Source organism: Orcinus orca, unplaced genomic scaffold, assembly GCF_937001465.1.
Source record: "Orcinus orca unplaced genomic scaffold, mOrcOrc1.1 scaffold_89, whole genome shotgun sequence".
NCBI classification, from domain to species: Eukaryota; Metazoa; Chordata; class Mammalia; order Artiodactyla; family Delphinidae; genus Orcinus; species Orcinus orca.
The window spans coordinates 906,986-926,888 of record NW_026044130.1 but is presented as its reverse complement, the minus strand read 5'-3'; positions in this window follow the sequence as shown (position 1 = coordinate 926,888).

Sequence of the window (19,903 nt, the reverse complement as noted above, 5' to 3'; positions counted from 1 at the left end):
GGTGCAATATTCCAGACGCTTTACTAACACTCTCCCGACTTGGAGAGTCAGTGCCTTTAACCTCCTGTTTGGCCCAGTTTGCAATTTTTGCGGAAGATGAACAGGAATAGGGAGAACCAATGAGAGACTAGCTGGAGGTGTCTGGACGGGCAAATTTAACTCTCATTTCCCACCAGGAAGAGGAATTCACCAAAGGCTCAGCGTGCCGTGCCGGAACCAGATTAGCGCCTGAAGCAATCCTGCGGTGTTGCGGCCAGCTCACAAGAAAGCGAGTTCAAGAAAGGAGCTCAGGGGCACTGTAATTCACAAACCTGCAGAGTTATAAATGACAGCTATCGTCCAAAAATATACTGAAGTAAGGCTGCCAAGAGGACTTGAAAGCGGGGCAGAATTGCAGGAAACCGATTTCAGCAGGTAGACTGGAATTGCATTTAAAGCATAGGAAAAGAGGCAGAACGTCGACAATGATGCACTTGGCCAAAAAGGGCGTATGCGTTTTTTCCTGAATATATTCAGGAAAGAACGCATACGCCCTTTTTGGCCAACCAAGCAAGCTTGCAAAGGAAATCTGCACTACAATGAAGTCTCACTTCCCCCGGTCAAAAGGGCCATCTGAAAAAAGTGTAAAATCCAGAAAGGTAGGACAGGCCATGGAGAACTGGGAGCCTTCTTATGCTGATGGGCGGGATGTAAATTGCCAACAGCCACTCGGGAGAAGTGTATGTTGTTTCCTGAAATATCTAAAAAACAAAGCAACAGAGCCTAGGGCACTTCCACTTATGGTCCTATAGCTTAGGGAAATTAAAATAAAAAAGACACAGCCACCCCAAAGTTTGGGACAGCTCTGTTTAGAAGAACCTCGTTTACGGTACAAGTTCAATATCGCAGAAAGTGAAAAATGGATAAAGAAGTTGTGGTACTTACGTACAATGCAATATCACTCAGCAATGAAATCTATGTCCTCAGGCCAATAGCAGCATAATGAGTGGATTCAGGTATGATGATTCCAACTGAAATAAGTCACACAGAAAAAGAAACATCATAAGATATCACTAATACACGGAATGTAAACTTGGCTACACAGGAACTGGATTACAAAACAGAAGAGGGTCTCAAATTTAGAAAACCAACTTATGCTTGCTTAAGGGGAAAGGTGAGTTGGGGTGCTGCATAAAACCAGAGATTAAAATGAGCACAGATAAAGTTCCTTAAGCCAAATATGGAATAGACAAGAGCTACTCCTTGCTCAACGAAATGGACTCAACACCCCATATTAAATGCCTAAGAATGCACCTGAGTAGTAACTATCTTAAAACCTATGGATTGCTATGTCTCCGAAAGAGAATCAAGCGTGTGTACAGGGGCATAAACGCAGCAGTGATAGGATTGGAGAGGTTCGGTGAGCAAATGAAGACCCTTTGAAGTCATATTGCATGGTACCCATTCCACGGGTCTCAACTCTCCAGGTTTAAGGGATTCTTCCTTCAGCTAAAACATGCATGTGGAACCCAGAGTATGATCAACCGTGTGATCGGGAGACATGTTCCAATATGTCTCAGTTTTCATCCCCTGGTGTTCGGGTGCAATATTCCAGACGCTTTACTAACACTCTCCCGACTTGGAGAGTCAGTGCCTTTAAACTCCTGTTTGGCCAAGTTTGCAATTTTTGCGGAAGATGAACAGGAATAGGGAGAACCAATGAGAGACTAGCTGGAGGTGTCTGGACGGGCAAATTTAACTCTCATTTCCCACCAGGAAGAGGAATTCACCAAAGGCTCAGCGTGCCGTGCCAGAACCAGATTAGGGCCTGAAGCAATCCTGCGGTGTTGCGGACAGCTCACAAGAAAGCGAGTTCAAGAAAGGAGCTCAGGGGCACTGTAATTCACAAACCTGCAGAGTTATAAATGACAGCTATCGTCCAAAAATATACTGAAGTAAGGCTGCCAAGAGAACTTGAAAGCGGGGCAGAATTGCAGGAAACCGATTTCAGCAGGTAGACTGGAATTGCATTTAAAGCATAGGAAAAGAGGCAGAACGTCCACAATGATGCACTTGGCCAAAAAGGGCGTATGCGTTTTTTCCTGAATATATTCAGGAAAGAACGCATACGCCCTTTTTGGCCAACCAAGCAAGCTTGCAAAGGAAATCTGCACTACAATGAAGTCTCACTTCCCCCGGTCAAAAGGGCCATCTGAAAAAAGTGTAAAATCCAGAAAGGCAGGACAGGCCATGGAGAACTGGGAGCCTTGTTTTGCTGATGGGCGGGATGTAAATTGCCAACAGCCACTCGGAGAATTGTATGGTGTTTCCTGAAACATCCAAAAAACAAAGCAACAGAGCATAGGGCACTTCCACTTATGGCCTATAGCTTAGGGAAATTAAAATCAAAAAGACACAGCCATCCCAAAGTTTGGGACAGCTCTGTTTACAAGAACCTCGTTTACGGTACAAATTCAATATCGCAGAAAGTGAAAAATGGATAAAGAAGTTGTGGTACTTACATACAATGCAATATCACTCAGCAATGAAATCTATGTCATCAGGCCCATGGCAGCATAATGAGTGGATTCATGTATGATGATTCTAACTGAAATAAGTCACACAGAAAAAGAAACATCATAAGATATCAGTAATACACGGAATGTAAACTTGGCTACACAGGAACTGGATTACAAAACAGAAGAGGGTCTCAAATTTATCAAACCAACATGCTTGCTTAAGGGGAAAGGTGAGTTGGGGTGCTGCATAAAACCAGGGATTGAAGTGAGCACAGATAAAGTTCCTTAAGCCAAATATGGAATAGACAAGAGCTACTCCTTGCTCAACGAAATGACTCAACACCCCGTATTAAACGCCTAAGAATGCACGTGACTAGTAACTATCTTAAAACCTATGGATTCCTATGTCTCCAAAAGAGAATCAAGTGTGTGTACAGGGGCATAAACGCAGCAGTGATAGGATTGGAGAGGTTCGGTGAGCAAATGAAGACCCTATGAAGTCATATTGCATGGTACCCATTCCACGGGTCTCAACTCTCCAGGTTTAAGGGATTCTTCCTTCAGCTAAAACATGCATGTGGAACCCAGAGTATGATCAACCGTGTGATCGGGAGACGTGTTCCAATATGTCTCAGTTTTTCATCCCCTGGTGTTCGAGTGCAATATTCCAGACGCTTTACTAACACTCTCCCGACTTGGAGAGTCACTGCCTGTAACCTCCTGTTTGGCCCTGTTTGCAATTTTTGCGGAAGATGAACAGGAATAGGGAGAACCAATGAGAGACTAGCTGAAGGTGTCTGGACGGGCAAATTTAACTCTCATTTCCCACCAGGAAGAGGAATTCACCAAAGGATCAGCGTGCCGTGCCGGAAATAGATTAGGGCCTAAAGCAATCCTGCAGTGTTTCGGCCAGCTCACAAGAAAGCGAGTTAAAGAAAGGAGCTCATGGGCACTGTAATTCACAAACCTGCAGAGTTATAAATGACAGCTATCGTCCAAAAAATATACTGAAGTAAGGCTGCCAAGAGGACTTGAAAGTGGGGCAGAATTGCAGGAAACCGATTTCAGGAGGTAGACTGGAATTGCATTTAAAGCATAGGAAAAGAGGCAGAACGTCGACAATGATGCACTTGGCCAAAAAGGGCGTATGCGTTTTTTCCTGAATATATTCAGGAAAAAACGCATACGCCCTTTTTGGCCAACCAAGCAAGCTTGCAAAGGAAATCTGCACTACAATGAAGTCTCACTTCCCCCGGTCAAAAGGGCCATCTGAAAAAAGTGTAAAATCCAGAAAGGTAGGACAGGCCATGGAGAACTGGGGAGCCTTGTTATGCTGATGGGCGGGATGTAAATTGCCAACAGCCACTGGGGAGAAGTGTATGTTGTTTCCTGAAATATCTAAAAAACAAAGCAACAGGAGCCTAGGGCACTTCCACTTATGGTCCTATAGCTTAGGGAAATTAAAATCAAAAAGACACAGCCACCCCAAAGTTTGGGACAGCTCTGTTTACAAGAACCTCGTTTACGGTACAAGTTCAATATCGCAGAAAGTGAAAAATGGATAAAGAAGTTGTGGTACTTACGTACAATGCAATATCACTCAGCAATGAAATCTATGTCATCAGGCCGATAGCAGCATAATGAGTGGATTCAGGTATGATGATTCCAACTGAAATAAGTCACACAGAAAAAGAAACATCATAAGATATCACTAATACACGGAATTTAAACTTGGCTACACAGGAACTGGATTACAAAACAGAAGAGGGTCTCAAATTTAGAAAACCAACTTATGCTGGCTTAAGGGGAAAGGTGAGTTGGGGTGCTGCATAAAACCAGAGATTGAAATGAGCACAGATAAATTTCCTTAAGCCAAATATGGAATAGACAAGAGCTACTCCTTCCTCAACAAAATGGACTCAACACCCCATATTAAACGCCTAAGAATGTACCTGACTAGTAAGTATCTTAAAACCTATGGATTGCTATGTCTCTGAAAGAGAAGCAAGCGTGTGTACAGGGGCATAAACGCAGCAGTGATAGGATTGGAGAGGTTCGGTGAGCAAATGAAGACCCTTTGAAGTCATATTGCATGGTACCCATTCCACGGGTCTCAACTCTCCAGGTTTAAGGGATTCTTCCTTCAGCTAAAACATGCATGTGGAACCCAGAGTATGATCAACCGTGTGATTGGGAGACGTGTTCAAATATGTCTCAGTTTTCCGTCCCCTGGTACTCGGGTGCAACATTCCAGATGCTTTACTAACAATCTCCCGACTTGGAGAGTCAGTGCCTTTAACCTCCTGTTTGGCCCAGTTTTGAGTTTCTGCGGAAGATGAATAGGAATAGGGAGAACCAATGAGAGACTAGCTGGAGGTGTCTGGACGGGCAAATTTAACTCTCATTTCCCACCAGGAAGAGGAATTCACCAAAGGCTCAGCGTGCCGTGCCGGAACTAGATTAGGGCCTGAAGCAATCCTGCGGTGTTTCGGCCAGCTCACAAGAAAGCGAGTTAAAGAAAGGAGCTCAGGGGCACTGTAATTCACAAACCTGCAGAGTTATAAATGACAGCTATCGTCCAAAAATATACTGAAGTAAGGCTGCCAAGAGGACTTGAAAGCGGGGCAGAATTGCAGGAAACCGATTTCAGGAGGTAGACTGGAATTGGCATTGAAAGCATAGGAAAAGAGGCAGAACGTCCACAATGATGCACTTGGCCAAAAAGGGCGTATGCGTTTTTTCCTGAATATATTCAGGAAAAAACACATACGAACTTTTTGGCCAACCAAGCAAGCTTGCAAAGGAAATCTGCACTACAATGAAGTCTCACTTCCCCCGGTCAAAAGGGCCATCTGAAAAAAGTGTAAAATCCAGAAAGGTAGGACAGGCCATGGAGAACTGGGAGCCTTGTTATGCTGATGGGCGGGATGTAAATTGCCAACAGCCACTCGGGAGAAGTGTATGTTGTTTCCTGAAATATCTAAAAAACAAAGCAACAGAGCCTAGGGCACTTCCACTTATGGTCCTATATCTTACAGAAATAAAAATCAAAAAGACACAGCCACCCCAAAGTTTGGGACAGCTCTGTTTACAAGAACCTCGTTTACGGTACAAGTTCAATATCTCAGAAAGTGAAAAATGGATAAAGAAGTTGTGGTACTTACATACAATGCAATATCACTCAGCAATGAAATCTATGTCATCAGGCCCATAGCAGCATAATGAGTGGATTCAGGTATGATGATTCCAACTGAAATAAGTCACACAGAAAAAGAAACATCATAAGATATCACTAATACACGGAATGTAAACTTGGCTACACAGGAACTGGATTACAAAACAGAAGAGGGTCTCAAATTTAGAAAACCAACTTATGCTGGCTTAAGGGGAAAGGTGAGTTGGGGTGCTGCATAAAACCAGAGATTGAAATGAGCACAGATAAATTTCCTTAAGCCAAATATGGAATAGACAAGAGCTACTCCTTCCTCAACAAAATAGACTCAACACCCCATATTAAACGCCTAAGAATGTACCTGACTAGTAAGTATCTTAAAACCTATGGATTGCTATGTCTCTGAAAGAGAAGCAAGCGTGTGTACAGGGGCATAAACGCAGCAGTGATAGGATTGGAGAGGTTCGGTGAGCAAATGAAGACCCTTTGAAGTCATATTGCATGGTACCCATTCCACGGGTCTCAACTCTCCAGGTTTAAGGGATTCTTCCTTCAGCTAAAACATGCATGTGGAACCCAGAGTATGATCAACCGTGTGAATGGGAGACGTGTTCAAATATGTCTCAGTTTTCGTCCCCTGGTACTCGGGTGCAACATTCCAGATGCTTTACTAACAATCTCCCGACTTGGAGAGTCAGTGCCTTTAACCTCCTGTTTGGCCCAGTTTGCAATTTCTGCGGAAGATGAACAGGAATAGCGAGAACCAATGAGAGACTAGCTGGAGGTGTCTGGACGGGCAAATTTAACTCTCATTTCCCACCAGGAAGAGGAATTAACCAAAGGCTCAGCGTGCCATGCCGGAACCAGATTAGGGCCTGAAGCAATCCTGCGGTGTTGCGGCCAGCTCACAAGAAAGCGAGTTGAAGAAAGGAGCTCAGGGGCACTGTAATTCACAAACCTACAGAGTTATAAATGACAGCTATCGTCCAAAAATATACTGAAGTAAGGCTGCTAAGAGGACTTGAAAGCGGGGCAGAATTGCAGAGAACCGATTTTAGGAGGTAGACTGGAATTGCATTGAAAGCATAGGAAAAGAGGCAGAACATCGAAAATGATGCACTTGACCAAAAAGTGCGTATGCGTCCTGAATATATTCAGGAAAAAACGCATACGCCCTTTTTGGCCAACCAAGCAAGCTTGCAAAGAAATCTGTACTACAATGAAGTCTCACTTCCCCCCGGTCAAAAGGGCCATCTGAAAAAAGTGTAAAATCCAGAAAGGCAGGACAGGCCATGGAGAACTGGGAGCCTTGTTATGCTGATGGGCGGGATGTAAATTGCCAACAGCCACTCGGGAGAAGTGTATGGTGTTTCCTGAAACATCTAAAAAACAAAGCAACAGAGCCTAGGGCACTTCCACTTATGGTCCTATAGCTTAGGGAAATTAAAATCAAAAAGACACAGCCACCCCAAAGTTTGGGACGGCTATGTTTACAACAACCTCGTTTACGGTACAAGTTCAATATCGCAGAAAGTGAAAAATGAATAAAGAAGTTGTGGTACTTACGTACAATGCAATATCACTCAGCAATGAAATCTATGTCATCAGGCCCATAGCAGCATAATGAGTGGATTCAAGTATGATGATTCTAACTGAAATAAGTCACACAGAAAAAGAAACATCATAAGATATCACTAATACACGGAATGTAAACTTGGCTACACAGGAACTGGATTACAAAACAGAACAGGGTCTCAAATTTATCAAACCAACATGCTTGCTTAAGGGGAAAGGTGAGTTGGGGTGCTGCATAAAACCAGAGATTGAAATGAGCACAGATAAAGTTCCTTAAGCCAAATATGGAATAGACAAGATCTACTCCTTGCTCAACGAAATGGACTCAACACCCCATATTAAACGCCTAAGTATGTAACTGACTAGTAGGTATCTTAAAACCTATGGATTGCTATGTCTCTGAAAGAGAATCAAGCATGTGTACAGGGGCATAATCGCAGCAGTGATAGATTTGAGAGGTTCGGTGAGCAAATGAAGACCCTTTGAAGTCATATTGCATGGTACCCATTCCACGGGTCTCAACTCTCCAGGATTAAGGGATTCTTCCTTCAGCTAAAACATGCATGTGGAACCCAGAGTATGATCAACCATGTGATCGGGAGACGTGTTCAAATATGTCTCAGTTTTCGTCCCCTGGTACTCGGGTGCAACATTCCAGACGCTTTACTAACACTCTCCCGACTTGGAGAGTCAGTGCCTTTAACCTCCTGTTTGGCCCAGTTTAGAATTTTTGCGGAAGATGAACAGGAATAGGGAGAACCAATGAGAGACTAGCTGGAGGTGTCTGGACGGGCAAATTTAACTCTCATTTCCCACCAGGAAGAGGAATTAACCAAAGGCTCAGCGTGCCGTGCCGGAACCAGATTAGGGCCTGAAGCAATCCTGCGGTGTTTCGGCCAGCTCACAAGAAAGCGAGTTAAAGAAAGGAGCTCAGGGGCACTGTAATTCACAAACCTGCAGAGTTATAAATGACAGCTATCGTCCAAAAATATACTGAAGTAAGGCTGCCAAGAGGACTTGAAAGCGGGGCAGAATTGCAGGAAACCGATTTCAGCAGGTAGACTGGAATTGCATTGAAAGCATAGGAAAAGAGGCAGAACGTCCACAATGATGCACTTGGCCAAAAAGGCGTATGCGTTTTTTCCTGAATATATTCAGGAAAAAACGCATACGCCCTTTTTGGCCAACCAAGCAAGCTTGCAAAGGAAATCTGCACTACAATGAAGTCTCACTTCCCCCGGTCAAAAGGGCCATCTGAAAAAAGTGTAAAATCCAGAAAGGTAGGACAGGCCATGGAGAACTGGGAGCCTTGTTATGCTGATGGGCGGGATGTAAATTGCCAACAGCCACTGGGGAGAAGTGTATGTTGTTTCCTGAAACATCTAAAAAACAAAGCAACAGAGCCTAGGGCACTTCCACTTATGGTCCTATAGCTTAGGGAAATTAAAATCAAAAAGACACAGCCACCCCAAAGTTTGGGATGGCTCTGTTTACAAGAACCTCCTTTACAGTACAAGTTCAATATCGCAGAAACTGAAAAATGGATAAAGAAGTTGTGGTACTTACGTACAATGAAATATCACTCAGCAATGAAATCTATGTCATCAGGCCCGTAGCAGCATAATGAGTGGATTCAGGTATGATGATTCCAACTGAAATAAGTCACACAGAAAAAGAAACATCATAAGATATCACTAATACACGGAATGTAAACTTGGCTACACAGGAACTGGATTACAAAACAGAAGAGTGTTTCAAATTTAGAAAACCAACTTATGCTAGCTTAAGGGGAAACGTGAGTTGGGGTGCTGCATAAAACCAGAGATTGAAATGAGCACAGATAAAGTTCCTTAAGCCAAATATGGAATAGACAAGAGCTACTCCTTGCTCAACGAAATGGACTCAACACCCCATATTAAACGCCTAAGTATGTAACTGACTAGTAGGTATCTTAAAACCTATGGATTGCTATGTCTCTGAAAGAGAATCAAGCATGTGTACAGGGGCATAATCGCAGCAGTGATAGGATTGGAGAGGTTCGGTGAGCAAATGAAGACCCTTTGAAGTCATATTGCATGGTACCCATTCCACGGGTCTCAACTCTCCAGGATTAAGGGATTCTTCCTTCAGCTAAAACATGCATGTGGAACCCAGAGTATGATCAACCATGTGATCGGGAGACGTGTTCAAATATGTCTCAGTTTTCGTCCCCTGGTACTCGGGTGCAACATTCCAGACGCTTTACTAACACTCTCCCGACTTGGAGAGTCAGTGCCTTTAACCTCCTGTTTGGCCCAGTTTGCAATTTCTGCGGAAGATGAACAGGAATAGGGAGAACCAATGAGAGACTAGCTGGAGGTGTCTGGACGAGCAAATTTAACTCTCATTTCCCACCAGGAAGAGGAATTAACCAAAGGCTCAGTGTGTCGTGCCGGAACCAGATTAGGGCCTGAAGCAATCCTGCGGTGTTGCGACCAGCTCACAAGAAAGCGAGCTGAAGAAAGGAGCTCAGGGGCACTGTAATTCACAAACTTGCAGAGTTATAAATGACAGCTATCGTCCAAAAATATACTGAAGTAAGGCTGCCAAGAGGACTTGAAAGCGGGGCAGAATTGCAGGAAACCGATTTCAGGAGGTAGACTGGAATTGCATTTAAAGCATAGGAAAAGAGGCAGAACGACGACAATGATGCAGTTGGCCAAAAAGGGCGTATGAGTTTTTTCCTGAATATATTCAGGAAAAAACGCAAACGCCCTTTTTGGCCAACCAAGCAAGCTTGCAAAGGAAATCTGCACTACAATGAAGTCTCACTTCCCCCCGGTCAAAAGGGCCATCTGAAAAAAGTGTAAAATCCAGAAAGGCAGGACTGGCCATGGAGAACTGGGAGCCTTGTTATGCTGATGGGCGGGATGTAAATTGCCAACAGCCACTCGGGAGAAGTGTATGGTGTTTCCAGAAACATATAAAAAACAAAGCAACAGAGCCTAGGGCACTTCCACTTATGGTCCTATTGCTTAGGGAAATTAAAATCAAAAAGACACAGCCACCCCAAAGTTTGGGACGGCTCTGTTTACAAGAACCTCGTTTACGGTACAAGTTCAATATCACAGAAAGCGAAAAATGGATAAAGAAGTTGTGGTACTTACGTACAATGCAATATCACTCAGCAATGAAATCTACGTCATCAGGCCCCTAGCAGCATAATGAATGGATTCAGGTATGATGATTCTAACTGAAATAAGTCACACAGAGAAATAAACATCATAAGATATCACTAATACACGGAATGTAAACTTGGCTACACAGGAACTGGATTACAAAACAGAAGAGTGTCTCACATTTACAAAACCAACATATGCTTGCTTAAGGGGATAGGTGAGTTGGGGTGCTGCATAAAACCAGAGATTGAAATGAGCACAGATAAAGTTCCTTAAGCCAAATATGGAATAGACAAGAGCTACTCCTTGCTCAACGAAATGGACTCAACACCCCATATTAAACGCCTAAGAATGTACCTTACTAGTAAGTATCTTAAAACCTATGGATTGCTATGTCTCTGAAAGAGAATCAAGCATGTGTACAGGGGCATAAACGCAGCAGTGATAGGATTGGAGAGGTTCGGTGAGCAAATGAAGACCCTTTATAGTCATATTGCATGGTACCCATTCCACGGGTCTCAACTCTCCAGGATTAAGGGATTCTTCCTTCAGCTAAAACATGCATGTGGAACCCAGAGTATGATCCACCATGTGATCAGGAGAAGTGTTCAAATATGTCTCAGTTTTCGTCCCCTGGTACACGGGTTCAACATTCCAGATGCTTTACTAACACTCTCCCGACTTGGAGAGTCAGTGCCTTTAACCTCCTGTTTGGCCCAGTTTGCAATTTCTGCGGAAGATGAGCAGGAATAGGGAGAACCAATGAGAGACTAGCTGGAGGTGTCTGGACGGGCAAATTTACCTCTCATTTCCCACCAGGAAGAGGAACTAACCAAAGGCTCAGCCTGCCGTGCCTGAACCAGATTAGGGCCTGAAACAATCGTGCGGTGTTGCGGCCAGCTCACAAGAAAGCGAGTTGAAGAAAGGTGCTCAGGGGCACTGTAATTCACAAACCTGCAGAGTTATAAATGACAGCTATCGTCCAAAAATATACTGAAGTAAGGCTGCCAAGAGGACTTGAAAGCGGGGCAGAATTGCAGGAAACCGATTTCAGGAGGTAGACTGGAATTGCATTGAAAGCATAGGAAAAGAGGCAGAACGTCCACAATGATGCACTTGGCCAAAAAGGGCATATGCGTTTTTTCCTGAATATATTCCGGAAAAAACGCATACGCACTTTTTGGCCAACTAAGCAAGCTTGCAAAGGAAATCTGCACTACAATGAAGTCTCACTTCCCCCCGGTCAAAAGGGCCATCTGAAAAAAGTGTAAAATCCAGAAAGGCAGGACAGGCCATGGAGAACTGGGAGCCCTGTTATGCTGATGGGCGGGATGTAAATTGCCAACAGCCACTCGGGAGAAGTGTATGGTGTTTCCTGAAACATCTAAAAAACAAAGCAACAGAGCCTAGGGCACTTCCACTTATGGTCCTATTGCTTAGGGAAATTAAAATCAAAAAGACACAGCCACCCCAAAGTTTGGGACGGCTCTGTTTACAAGAACCTCGTTTACGGTACAAGTACAATATAGCAGAAAGCGAAAAAAGGATAAAGAAGTTGTGGTAATTACGTACAATGCAATATCACTCAGCAATGAAATCTAAGTCATCAGGCCCATAGCAGCATAATGAATGGATTCAGGTATGATGATTCTAACTGAAATAAGTCACACAGAGAAAGAAACATCATAAGATATCACTAATACACGGAATGTAAACTTGGCTACACAGGAACTGGATTACAAAACAGAAGAGGGTCTCAAATTTAGAAAGCCAACTTATGCTTGCTTAAGGGGAAAGGTGAGTTGGGGTGCTGCATAAAACCAGAGATTGAAATGAGCACAGATCAAATTTCTTAAGCCAAATATAATAGACAAGAGCTACTCCTTGCTCAACGAAATGGACTCAAAACCCCATATCAAACGCCTAAGAATGTACCTGACTAGTAAGTATATTAAAACCTATGGATTTCTATATCTCTGAAAGAGAATCAAGCGTGTGTACAGGGGCATAAACGCAGCAGTGATAGGATTGGAGAGGTTCGGTGAGCAAATGAAGACCCTTTGAAGTCATATTGCATGGTACCCATTCCACGGGTCTCAACTCTCCAGGTTTAAGGGATTCTTCCTTCAGCTAAAACATGCATGTGGAACCCAGAGTATGATCAACCGTGTGATCGGGAGACGTGTTCAAATATGTCTCAGTTCTGGTCCCCTGGTACTCGGGTGCAACTTTCCAGACGCTTTACTAACACTCTCCCGACTTGGAGAGTCAGTGCCTTTAACCTCCTGTTTGGCCCAGTTTGCAATTTCTGCAGAAGATGAACAGGAATAGGGAGAACCAATGAGAGACTAGCTGGAGGTGTCTGGACGGGAAAATTTAACTCTCTTTTCCCACCAGGAAGAGGAATTAACCAAAGGCTCAGCGTGCCATGCCAGAACCAGATTAGGGCCTGAAGAAATCCTGCGGTGTTGCGGCCAGCTCACAAGAAAGCGAGTTGAAGAAAGGAACTCAGGGGCACTGTAATTCACAAACCTGCAGAGTGATAAATGACATCTATCGTCCAGAAATATACTGAAGTAAGGCTGCCAAGAGGACTTGAAAGCGGGGCAGAATTGCAGGAAACCGATTTCAGGAGGTAGACTGGAATTGCATTTAAAGCATTGGAAAAGAGGCAGAACGTCGACAATGATGCACTTGGCCAAAAAGGGCGTATGCGTTTTTTCCTGAATATATTCAGGAAAAAACACATACGCCCTTTTTGGCCAACCAAGCAAGCTTGCAAAGGAAATCTGCACTAAAATGAAGTCTCACTTCCCCCCGGTCAAAAGGGCCATCTGAAAATAGTGTAAAATCCAGAAAGGCAGGACAGGCCATGGAGAACTGGGAGCCTTGTTATGCTGATGAGCGGGATGTAAATTGCCAACAGCCACTCGGGAGAATTGTATGGTGTTTCCTGAAACATGTAAAAAACAAAGCAACAGAGCCTAGGGCACTTCCACTTATGGTCCTATAGCTTAGGGAAATTAAAATCAAAAAGACACAGCCACCCCAAAGTTTGGGACGGCTATGTTTACAAGAACCTCGTTTACGGTACAAGTTCAATATCGCAGAAAGTGAAAAATGAATAAAGAAGTTGTGGTACTTACGTACAATGCAATATCACTCAGCAATGAAATCTATGTCATCAGGCCCATAGCAGCATAATGAGTGGATTCAAGTATGATGATTCTAACTGAAATAAGTCACACAGAAAAAGAAACATCATAAGATATCACTAATACACGGAATGTAAACTTGGCTACACAGGAACTGGATTACAAAACAGAACAGGGTCTCAAATTTATCAAACCAACATGCTTGCTTAAGGGGAAAGGTGAGTTGGGGTGCTGCATAAAACCAGAGATTGAAATGAGCACAGATAAAGTTCCTTAAGCCAAATATGGAATAGACAAGATCTACTCCTTGCTCAACGAAATGGACTCAACACCCCATATTAAACGCCTAAGTATGTAACTGACTAGTAGGTATCTTAAAACCTATGGATTGCTATGTCTCTGAAAGAGAATCAAGCATGTGTACAGGGGCATAATCGCAGCAGTGATAGATTTGAGAGGTTCGGTGAGCAAATGAAGACCCTTTGAAGTCATATTGCATGGTACCCATTCCACGGGTCTCAACTCTCCAGGATTAAGGGATTCTTCCTTCAGCTAAAACATGCATGTGGAACCCAGAGTATGATCAACCATGTGATCGGGAGACGTGTTCAAATATGTCTCAGTTTTCGTCCCCTGGTACTCGGGTGCAACATTCCAGACGCTTTACTAACACTCTCCCGACTTGGAGAGTCAGTGCCTTTAACCTCCTGTTTGGCCCAGTTTGCAATTTCTGCGGAAGATGAACAGGAATAGGGAGAACCAATGAGAGACTAGCTGGAGGTGTCTGGACGAGCAAATTTAACTCTCATTTCCCACCAGGAAGAGGAATTAACCAAAGGCTCAGTGTGTCGTGCCGGAACCAGATTAGGGCCTGAAGCAATCCTGCGGTGTTGCGACCAGCTCACAAGAAAGCGAGCTGAAGAAAGGAGCTCAGGGGCACTGTAATTCACAAACTTGCAGAGTTATAAATGACAGCTATCGTCCAAAAATATACTGAAGTAAGGCTGCCAAGAGGACTTGAAAGCGGGGCAGAATTGCAGGAAACCGATTTCAGGAGGTAGACTGGAATTGCATTTAAAGCATAGGAAAAGAGGCAGAACGACGACAATGATGCAGTTGGCCAAAAAGGGCGTATGAGTTTTTTCCTGAATATATTCAGGAAAAAACGCAAACGCCCTTTTTGGCCAACCAAGCAAGCTTGCAAAGGAAATCTGCACTACAATGAAGTCTCACTTCCCCCCGGTCAAAAGGGCCATCTGAAAAAAGTGTAAAATCCAGAAAGGCAGGACTGGCCATGGAGAACTGGGAGCCTTGTTATGCTGATGGGCGGGATGTAAATTGCCAACAGCCACTCGGGAGAAGTGTATGGTGTTTCCAGAAACATATAAAAAACAAAGCAACAGAGCCTAGGGCACTTCCACTTATGGTCCTATTGCTTAGGGAAATTAAAATCAAAAAGACACAGCCACCCCAAAGTTTGGGACGGCTCTGTTTACAAGAACCTCGTTTACGGTACAAGTTCAATATCACAGAAAGCGAAAAATGGATAAAGAAGTTGTGGTACTTACGTACAATGCAATATCACTCAGCAATGAAATCTACGTCATCAGGCCCCTAGCAGCATAATGAATGGATTCAGGTATGATGATTCTAACTGAAATAAGTCACACAGAGAAATAAACATCATAAGATATCACTAATACACGGAATGTAAACTTGGCTACACAGGAACTGGATTACAAAACAGAAGAGTGTCTCAAATTTACAAAACCAACATATGCTTGCTTAAGGGGATAGGTGAGTTGGGGTGCTGCATAAAACCAGAGATTGAAATGAGCACAGATAAAGTTCCTTAAGCCAAATATGGAATAGACAAGAGCTACTCCTTGCTCAACGAAATGGACTCAACACCCCATATTAAACGCCTAAGAATGTACCTTACTAGTAAGTATCTTAAAACCTATGGATTGCTATGTCTCTGAAAGAGAATCAAGCATGTGTACAGGGGCATAAACGCAGCAGTGATAGGATTGGAGAGGTTCGGTGAGCAAATGAAGACCCTTTATAGTCATATTGCATGGTACCCATTCCACGGGTCTCAACTCTCCAGGATTAAGGGATTCTTCCTTCAGCTAAAACATGCATGTGGAACCCAGAGTATGATCCACCATGTGATCAGGAGAAGTGTTCAAATATGTCTCAGTTTTCGTCCCCTGGTACACGGGTTCAACATTCCAGATGCTTTACTAACACTCTCCCGACTTGGAGAGTCAGTGCCTTTAACCTCCTGTTTGGCCCAGTTTGCAATTTCTGCGGAAGATGAGCAGGAATAGGGAGAACCAATGAGAGACTAGCTGGAGGTGTCTGGACGGGCAAATTTACCTCTCATTTCCCACCAGGAAGAGGAACTAACCAAAGGCTCAGCCTGCCGTGCCTGAACCAGATTAGGGCCTGAAACAATCGTGCGGTGTTGCGGCCAGCTCACAAGAAAGCGAGTTGAAGAAAGGTGCTCAGGGGCACTGTAATTCACAAACCTGCAGAGTTATAAATGACAGCTATCGTCCAAAAATATACTGAAGTAAGGCTGCCAAGAGGACTTGAAAGCGGGGCAGAATTGCAGGAAACCGATTTCAGGAGGTAGACTGGAATTGCATTGAAAGCATAGGAAAAGAGGCAGAACGTCCACAATGATGCACTTGGCCAAAAAGGGCATATGCGTTTTTTCCTGAATATATTCCGGAAAAAACGCATACGCACTTTTTGGCCAACTAAGCAAGCTTGCAAAGGAAATCTGCACTACAATGAAGTCTCACTTCCCCCCGGTCAAAAGGGCCATCTGAAAAAAGTGTAAAATCCAGAAAGGCAGGACAGGCCATGGAGAACTGGGAGCCCTGTTATGCTGATGGGCGGGATGTAAATTGCCAACAGCCACTCGGGAGAAGTGTATGGTGTTTCCTGAAACATCTAAAAAACAAAGCAACAGAGCCTAGGGCACTTCCACTTATGGTCCTATGGCTTAGGGAAATTAAAATCAAAAAGACACAGCCACCCCAAAGTTTGGGACGGCTCTGTTTACAAGAACCTCGTTTACGGTACAAGTACAATATAGCAGAAAGCGAAAAAAGGATAAAGAAGTTGTGGTAATTACGTACAATGCAATATCACTCAGCAATGAAATCTAAGTCATCAGGCCCATAGCAGCATAATGAATGGATTCAGGTATGATGATTCTAACTGAAATAAGTCACACAGAGAAAGAAACATCATAAGATATCACTAATACACGGAATGTAAACTTGGCTACACAGGAACTGGATTACAAAACAGAAGAGGGTCTCAAATTTAGAAAGCCAACTTATGCTTGCTTAAGGGGAAAGGTGAGTTGGGGTGCTGCATAAAACCAGAGATTGAAATGAGCACAGATCAAATTTCTTAAGCCAAATATAATAGACAAGAGCTACTCCTTGCTCAACGAAATGGACTCAAAACCCCATATCAAACGCCTAAGAATGTACCTGACTAGTAAGTATATTAAAACCTATGGATTTCTATATCTCTGAAAGAGAATCAAGCGTGTGTACAGGGGCATAAACGCAGCAGTGATAGGATTGGAGAGGTTCGGTGAGCAAATGAAGACCCTTTGAAGTCATATTGCATGGTACCCATTCCACGGGTCTCAACTCTCCAGGTTTAAGGGATTCTTCCTTCAGCTAAAACATGCATGTGGAACCCAGAGTATGATCAACCGTGTGATCGGGAGACGTGTTCAAATATGTCTCAGTTCTGGTCCCCTGGTACTCGGGTGCAACTTTCCAGACGCTTTACTAACACTCTCCCGACTTGGAGAGTCAGTGCCTTTAACCTCCTGTTTGGCCCAGTTTGCAATTTCTGCAGAAGATGAACAGGAATAGGGAGAACCAATGAGAGACTAGCTGGAGGTGTCTGGACGGGAAAATTTAACTCTCTTTTCCCACCAGGAAGAGGAATTAACCAAAGGCTCAGCGTGCCATGCCAGAACCAGATTAGGGCCTGAAGAAATCCTGCGGTGTTGCGGCCAGCTCACAAGAAAGCGAGTTGAAGAAAGGAACTCAGGGGCACTGTAATTCACAAACCTGCAGAGTGATAAATGACATCTATCGTCCAGAAATATACTGAAGTAAGGCTGCCAAGAGGACTTGAAAGCGGGGCAGAATTGCAGGAAACCGATTTCAGGAGGTAGACTGGAATTGCATTTAAAGCATTGGAAAAGAGGCAGAACGTCGACAATGATGCACTTGGCCAAAAAGGGCGTATGCGTTTTTTCCTGAATATATTCAGGAAAAAACACATACGCCCTTTTTGGCCAACCAAGCAAGCTTGCAAAGGAAATCTGCACTAAAATGAAGTCTCACTTCCCCCCGGTCAAAAGGGCCATCTGAAAATAGTGTAAAATCCAGAAAGGCAGGACAGGCCATGGAGAACTGGGAGCCTTGTTATGCTGATGAGCGGGATGTAAATTGCCAACAGCCACTCGGGAGAATTGTATGGTGTTTCCTGAAACATGTAAAAAACAAAGCAACAGAGCCTAGGGCACTTCCACTTATGGTCCTATAGCTTAAGGAAATTAAAATCAAAAAGACACAGCCACCACAAATTTGGGACGGCTCTGTTTACAACAACCTCGTTTACTGTACAAGTTCAATATCGCAGAAAGTGAAAAATGGATAAAGAAGTTGTGGTACTTACGTACAATGCAATATCACTCAGCAATGAAATCTGTGTCATCAGGTCCGTAGCAGCATAATGAGTGGATTCAGCTATGATGATTCTAACTGAAATAAGTCACACAGAAAAAGAAACATCATAAGATATCACTAATACACGGAATGTAAACTTGGCTACACAGGAACTGAATTACAAGACAGAACAGGGTCTCAAATTTAGAAAACCAACTTATGCTTGCTTAAGGGGAAAGGTGAGTTGGGGTGCTGCATAAAACCAGAGATTGAAATGAGCACAGATAAAGTTCCTTAAGCCAAATATGGAATAGACAAGAGCTACTCCTTGGTCAACGAAATGGACTGAAGACCCCATATTAAACGCCTAAGAATGTACCTGACTAGTAAGTATCTTAAAACCTATGGATTGCTATGTCTCTGAAAGAGAATCAAGCATGTGTACAGGGGCATAAACGCAGCAGTGATAGGATTGGAGAGGTTCGGTGAGCAAATGAAGACCCTTTGAAGTCATATTGCATGTTACCCATTCCACGGGTCTCAACTCTCCAGGTTTAATGGATTCTTCCTTCAGCTAAAATATGCATGTGGAACCCAGAGTATGATCAACCGTGTGATCGGGAGACGTGTTCCAATATGTCTCAGTTTTCCTCAACTGGTAATCGGGTGCAACATTCCAGATACTTTACTAACACTCTCCCGACTTGGAGTGTCAGTGCCTTTAACCTCCTGTTTGGCGCAGATTGCAATTTCTGCGGAAGATGAACAGGAATAGGGAGAACCAATGAGACACAAGCTGGAGGTGTCTGGACGGGCAAATTTAACTCTCATTTCCCACCAGGAAGAGGAATTAACCAAAGGCTCAGCGTGCCGTGCCGGAACCAGATTAGGGCCTGAAGCAATCGTGTGGTGTTGCGGCCAGCTCACAAGAAAGCGAGTTGAAGAAAGGAGCTCAGGGGCACTGTAATTCACAAACCTGCAGAGTTATAAATGACAGCTATCGTCCAAAAATATACTGAAGTAAGGCTGCCAAGATGACTTGAAAGCAGGACAGAATTGCAGGAAACCAATTTCAGGAGGTAGACTGGAATTGCATTTAAAGCATAGGAAAAGAGGCAGAACGTCCACAATGATGCACTTGGCCAAAAAGGGCGTATGCGTTTTTTCCTGAATATATTCAGGAAAAAACGCATACGCCCTTTTTGGCAAACCAAGCAAGCATGCAAAGGAAATCTGCACTACAATGAAGTCTCACTTCCCCCAGGTCAAAAGGGCCATCTGAAAAAAGTGTAAAATCCAGAAAGGCAGGACAGGCCATGGAGAACTGGGAGCCTTGTTATGCTGATGGGCGGGATGTAAATTGCCAACAGCCACTGGGGAGAAGTGTATGGTGTTTCCTGAAACATCTAAAAAACAATGCAACAGAGCCTAGTGCACTTCCTCTTATGGTCCTATAGCTTAGGGAAATTAAATTCAAAAAGACACAGCCACCACAAAATTTGGGACGGCTCTGTTTACAAGAACCTCGTTTATGGTACAAGTTCAATATCGCAGAAAGTGAAAAATGGATAAAGAAGTTGTGGTACTTACGTAGAATGCACTATCACTCAGCAATGAAATCTATGTCATC